Raw genomic sequence first — 6,855 nt, 5'->3', positions numbered from 1 at the left:
CACCCCGCCGGAGAGGGGATTCATCTCCCGGAGGACTCTACACCGCCATGGTCGCCTCCGGAGTGATGAGTGAGTAGTTCACCCCTGGACCATGGGTCCATAGCAGTAGCTAGATGGTCGTCTTCTCCTTGTTGTGCTTCATTGTTGGATCTTGTGAGCTGCCTAACATGATCAAGATCATCTATATGTAATTCTATATGTTGTGTTTGTCGGGATCCGATGGATAGAGAGTACTATGATTATGGTGATTATCAATCTATTGTTCATGTGTTGGTTATGATCTTGCATGCTCTCCGTTATTAGTAGAGGCTCTGGCCAAGTTTTTACTCTTAACTCCAAGAGGGAGTATTTATGCTCGATAGTGGGTTCATGCCTCCATTGAATGCGGGACGATGACGAGAAAGTTCTAAGGTTGTGGATGTGCTCGTTGCCACTAGGGATAAAACATTGATGCTATGTCTAAGGATGTAGTTGTTGATTACATTACGCACCATACTTAATGCAATTGTCCGTTGCTTTGCAACTTAATACTCGGAGGGGGTTCGGATGATAACCTCGAAGGTGGACTTTTTAGGCATAGATGCAGTTGGATGGCGGTCTATGTACTTTGTCGTAATGCCCAATTAAATCTCACTATATTTATCATATCATGTATATGCATTGTTATGCCTTTCTCTATTTGTCAATTGCCCGACTGTAATTTGTTCACCCAACATGTTTTTATCTTATGGGAGAGACACCTCTAGTGAACTGTGGACCCCGGTCCTATTCTTTACATAGCATACAATCTATCGCAATTGTGTTTACTGTTTTCTTTGCAAACATCTTCCACTCGATACGTTTAATCCTTTGTTACAGCAAGCCGGTGAGATTGACAACCTCACCGTTTCGTTGGGACAAAGTACTTGGGTTGTGTTGTGCAGGTTCCGCGTTGGCGCCGGAATCCCCGGTGTTGCGCCGCATCACATTTCGCGACCATCAACCTTCAACGTGCTTCTTGGCTCCTACTGGTTCGATTAAACCTTGGTTTCATACTGAGGGAAACTTGCTTCTATACGCATCATACCTTCCTCTTGGGGTTCCCAACGGACGTGTGCATCTACGCGTATCACGCCGCCATCGCCTGGTCGCCGCCCCACGCCGCCCCGCCTGGTCGCCGCCTCGCGCCGCACCGCCCCGCCCCGCCTGTACGCTGCTCGATGTCGAGGTCCTGGAGCGCGGCGCGGGTCGGCCTCTTCGCCTTCCGCGGTGGGTGCTGGAACAGGGCGCGCACGGCGGCCTCCTCCGGCGACGGGGCCGGCACTGCAGCCTCCTCCGGCGACGGGGCCGGCACTGCGGCCTCCTCCGGCGTTGGCTACAGAGTAGTACTACTAGAGAATTTTTACCAAGAAAAAAAAGAAGAAAGAAATAGGAGATGGGTCACACCGTTGGGGAGCAAAACGAGTCACGACCGTCCGTGCGTGTCCGCATGTCCGGAGCCTGACCCAAACGACCAAAATCGAACGTCCAGCCGTGTCCATTTGGGTCGTAGGGTTGGAGATGCCCTAAGGTAGGCGATTCCTGTCTTCACTAGGCGCTGTGTGTGGTGGTGGTATTACGTGTATCTATGTTATACTCGGTGTTTCTTACAAAATTATTTGACACGCGTAGTTATCCCTTTGTAAGGTCGCAAAGAGAATTTTAATGATGGACAAAATCATGTGTTTCAAGGACAAAAAGTGTTGGGTTACTGGTTACAATATCGGTAGAGCATCTCCACCGGCAGCCCTCAAATAAGCGGCAGGGGCGTCGGCACTATCGTATGGGGGCGCCGGCACAGCATCCTTTATTTGGGTACGCTGCTCCAACACCGGCGCCCCACATATGCCAGCCCGATAGATTTTGAAAATCAAATTCAAATGTTGAAAATGATATTTATACGAAGTTCGAACGAAATATGTACAAATTAAACGTGAATTCAAATTAAAAAAACTAAAAAAACATCTAGCGGTGAGTCGAAGGCGCTCAAGTCCAGGTCATCGCCGCTGGATGACCCGAAGGACCAGCTGTCGACGTCGTCGGCCTCCTCCTCGTCGGCCTTCTCCTCCTTTGGTGCTGGCAGCTCGGATGGTCCGGCGAGGTCGACGTAGTTGGCGCCGTGGTCCCTGTCAGACCATACCACCACCTGCCGCGGGTCGATCGCGATGTGACGGTAGTTTTCGTCGACGGAGCGGCCGACAATGTACTGTAGGGCGGGGAAATCCTCCTCGTCCTCGGCCTCCTTCTCCCACAATTGCTTCTTTCCCGGCGGAAGTGGTGGCGAGGCGTCCTCCTCCTTGACGTGGGAGCGGCGGCCCGACCCCGTCGTCCGATGAGCCGGAGCAGAGGACGCGCGCCTCGCCTCATCGCAGATGACGACGCCTCCGGAAGGAGGCGCGAGCGCTGCCGAGCGCGTGCGCGCGACGGCAGACGACGATCCGGTGCGCGAGCTTCCGGACGCCGCGGTCCTTTCCGGCGCCCTCTACAGCGCCAACGCCATGGTCGCCGCCTGCGGGAAGTCGAGCAGAGCATGCCGCCGCCGCTGCCGCCGGCCTGGTCGTTGTGCGCCATCGCGTCGGCGGGGTGCGTGGGTGGTTCGCGCGGAGGTTGAGGACGGCGGCGACTAGGGTTGGACGGCGGGGAAAAGCGAGAAGTGTGCGCCGATGGGGTTTTAAGGGAGGCGGCGGACGCACACTGAAGGCGTGTGGTTAAGGTAGGTGGACGCCGCGTGGCCTATCAGTTGTTCTAGCCGGCTTATAAAGGCGCACAGATCTAGGGTTTACATGGAGAGTCCTAGCCGGAATACAAGTTGCCTAACTACGGTACAATATCTTGCCGTGTACGTCAAGGATCCACCTTCCTCATGGTCGTGTTGGATCCGGATACTTTATGGGCTTCCACGGATACGGCCTCCTTCGTAGGTCGGTTAGGATCCGGCTCCATGTTCCTGGGATGGACTTCATCCTTCATGATCAACAGCAACTGGGCCGCCCGATAGGCCCCATGCCACCATCACCGTCTGTGGGCCACCCGGGCTTGCCGGATCTAGGCCATGTCGTTGATATACCCATAAAGTATACCCACAACAAGAACTGTCGTTGCCTATTCGACGGTACCTCGGAGGAGGGATCCTCACGAGGGGGAGAAGAAGTAGGGGCCATAGGGCGGAGTGCACACGGGACGGTGGTACGCGAGTTACCCAGCTTCTCGAGCGATCCTATCAGCCTCCGCCTGCTGAGAGGCTATCCTTTTCTCCCACTCCTTTCGGAGTCCCTTGGCTGTCGCCATCATTTCGTCGACTTCGCGATCCTTTTTTAGGGAGTAGTCCACAAAATTTGCAGCTAAGGTTCTTTCTTCCAGCATTGCGGCTGCGGTCCTGGCAAACTTCGAGTCGTTGCCGGCATCTCCTGCCGTTTGGCCTCTAAGGCCTCCGGGTCCGCAGCCTCCTCGGGAGTTATTGGTTTGTTGAGAATATCGGGACCGCGCGACTAAATCCATGCGCGCTTGCTCGACCATCTCTTCGGTGACGGGACATCCTTTTGTGGTCGTGTCCGACCTAAGGGAGGCCTTACGTTGGATGGTCCTGGGCCGGAGTTGGAGGCTTCGTCTTCCGTTTCCCGCTGATCCAGCGGTGCCACGGTTGCTAGAACCTGCATCGGCTGGGCGGATTCTGCGTCAGCTTGCTCACCGCCTCCGAGTTCCTCAAGCTTGCGGTTGAATTCTTCTGTATTCATGGATGAAGCGCCGTCATCTTCTTCCCCGATCTCGAGCTCCTTCGTCAAGCGATTGTATTCTTTTGTGCCTATTGAGGAGGCATCGTCGGAATTTGGGCTCAAGTTACCGAGGATTGATTCCTCAGGGTTTCCGGCTTCCTCTTGCCCCGGAGCGTCGCTGTCTCCGACTGCTTCTGGCAGATCCGGAGCGACGTTGTTTCCGGGTTCCTCAACCTGCAAAGGATCGGCCTCGTCCCGGTGGAGGGCGTCTCTCGCGGTATGGGCCAAGAAGTGCACGAAGTCACACCTTTGCTTCTCTAACACCTGGGAGACCCGGGCGGATCCGCATTGGTCTTCCACCGTTTTCTCCTGCTCGGGGGCGGATTGGGTGGGCTTTGATTTTTCCCGATCTAAGGCGGAACCTTCCTTAGGAAGCTCCTCGCGACTCGGATCGGATCTTCGCGACGGCGTTCGGCTCGGCGGCGGACGCGTCGGCCGTTACTTACCGGTGCGTTTCCGTCGGAATCGACGGTTTCGCCGATGAAGATGTGGATGCCGCCGATTGGGACGATGGAGAGCTTGACGGGGTTTGACCTAGCCGGAATCCAGAATTCGTCCGGAGGGACGATCGAAAAATTCCCGGCGTAGAGTACGCGCCCCACAGCGATCAAGTCGTCGTAGCTTCCCATGGCGGAGCCCTCCCGGTTCCGGCCTCCAGACGCCTCAGGCCCCACGGTGGGCGCCAACTGTCGTTGCCTATTCGACGGTACCTCGGAGGAGAGATCCTCACGAGGGGGAGAAGAAGTAGGGGCCATAGGGCGGAGTGCACACAGGACGGTGGTACGCGAGTTACCCAGCTTCAGAACACCTGCACGATGACAGGGCCTACTGCTGCTTGTCCGGAATTATCTGGGCGCTTGCGCGTTGTTACAATGGTTGTGGTTGTGCCTCTAGGGCTCCCGGGATCCGGCTTATAAAGGCGCACGGATCTAGGGTTTACATGGAGAGTCCTAGCCGGAATACAAGTTGCCTAACTACGGTACAATATCTTGCCGTGTACGTCAAGGATCCGCCTTCCTCATGGTCGTCTCTGGATCCGGATACTTTATGGGCTTCCACGGATCCGGCCTCCTTCGTAGGTCGGTTAGGATCCGGCTCCATGTTCCTGGGCTGGACTTCATCCTTCATGATCAACAGCAACTGGGCCGCCCGATGGGCCCCATGCCACCATCACCGTCTGTGGGCCACCCGGGCTTGCCGGATCTAGGCCATATCGTTGATATACCCATACAGTATACCCACAACACTCGCCGTTTGGGTTTCCGCGCGGGAGGTCATTAACGCCGATGACCAACCTCTCCGCGTCGTTTCCGATGCAAACCGCCGTTCTCTCGCTGACAAGGCGCCCCACCCGCGAAAACCGTCGTTCCGCGAGGCGCCGGCGGCCCGGCGCGTCCGATTCGCGCCCTTGGCTAAGGGGCCGGCACGGGATTGCCGACGATTCTATTGGGCTCGAATATTGGCCGGCGCCGTTTGGAACGCGCCGGTGGCCCATTTTCGCTCTTGGCCTCTAAAACGCTATCGGAGGCGCTATCGAGGCCGCGGGTGGAGATGCTCTTACAACAAGAAGGACAATGGCATACGAAACGTGTGTTTTCCAAACACCGCGCACGGGGACAGTCTTCTCCTCCGCCTGGCCTAGTGGTTGTTCTGAGTTCCGTGTTGACATTCGAAAGAAACAGACATGCAGCCAGCTGACTCCGCGTTGATTCGTCTCATCTGAAGTAACATGCACGGAAGCCTACTCGTTATTACTAGTAGTTAAGAAAGAGCAATTGACTATTGCAGTTGCAGCATATGGATCATGGACTCGTCGGTGGTTCTCTTCTCTTCTATTCTCCTGTCCAGGAATTTCTAAAGTACATATTTTTATATATAAAAAAGGAACAAGTACAATAATGCATGACCTAATGGAAGGAAAAAATAATAAAAAGTGAGATTTTTTGCTTGAAATGAGGGGCTCACGTTGCTACGCTGAAGATTTGAAAGTGCACGATTTCTGTATTCTTTGGGTTGGGTCCCCTGTCTCTTGTTGATCACCAGCTAATGCTTTATGCTCTTCACCTTTACAATAGTTTTTTTTTGTGTGTAGATAAAGAAAATCATTGAGTGGAAAGCATTAATAGCAAGAGAAAGCTTTGGGTCCAACTACTAGGACACAAAAACAGATACTGACTCATGAGTCGTGACAATGAGTGGATTGGCCATTCCATTCATCCCATGTGCAATGGAACAGTCCAAATCATCATATTTTCAAGGGAGAACAGTTTTGTCACGTAGGGACTAGAAGAAATTGACCCAAGACCCCAAATATACTACAAGAGGGGCTTTTCGATTTTTCCGAACCTAGGTGCACCGAGCCCTTATACAAAACAGGAAAAAACTAAGAAAATGAGAGTGCTACAGAATAAAATTTTGAAACTTAAGCTTTAGCTTTTGTGTAGAAAAAGATTACGGTAAGAAGCTTTGGCTGCAATTATCAATACCCCCAAAATGGATCATGATCTTCCCTTAGTTTTTGCAGAAAAATATATTGTAAAAAGCTTTGGCTGCGATTATTATGAGCCAAAAATGGATCATGAGTCATGACACTGAGTGGCCATTCCATTCATCCCATGTGCAGTATAACAATCCAAATCACCACATTATTAATTAGCAGAAAACATTTGTGTGACAGAGGAGACTTGGAGAAAGAAACTGAAAACCCAAATACAGTAGGATTTAATTATGTACCAAACAATTAGACTATGACAGACCCAAATACAGTAGCAGTTAATTACGTACCAAACAATTAGACTTTGTCGGTGAGCGTGCTAATTACATACTAAAGCACAATTAGAAAGAGAGATATGAGTTGACAGTTGACATGTTTAAGGTAATAAGACAAGTGAGAGGTTCAGTGTCCAAGTTTGGTGTGGAAGGAGGAAAGAAACCTGGCAACTGACGGGGGGAGGTAAGCCCCTCACCAAACCTCCATGGAAACATCACATTGTAGACTTAATCTACAGCTCATCATTGGTGTGTACAAAATGTGAAGGAAAGTAGCAGGAAGGAGGGGACAGCT

The sequence above is a fragment of the Lolium rigidum genome, chromosome 6 (assembly GCF_022539505.1).
Source record: "Lolium rigidum isolate FL_2022 chromosome 6, APGP_CSIRO_Lrig_0.1, whole genome shotgun sequence".
Classification (NCBI taxonomy): domain Eukaryota; kingdom Viridiplantae; phylum Streptophyta; class Magnoliopsida; order Poales; family Poaceae; genus Lolium; species Lolium rigidum.
The sequence above is the reverse complement of the archived record's forward strand: the minus strand, read 5'-3'. Positions refer to the sequence as shown.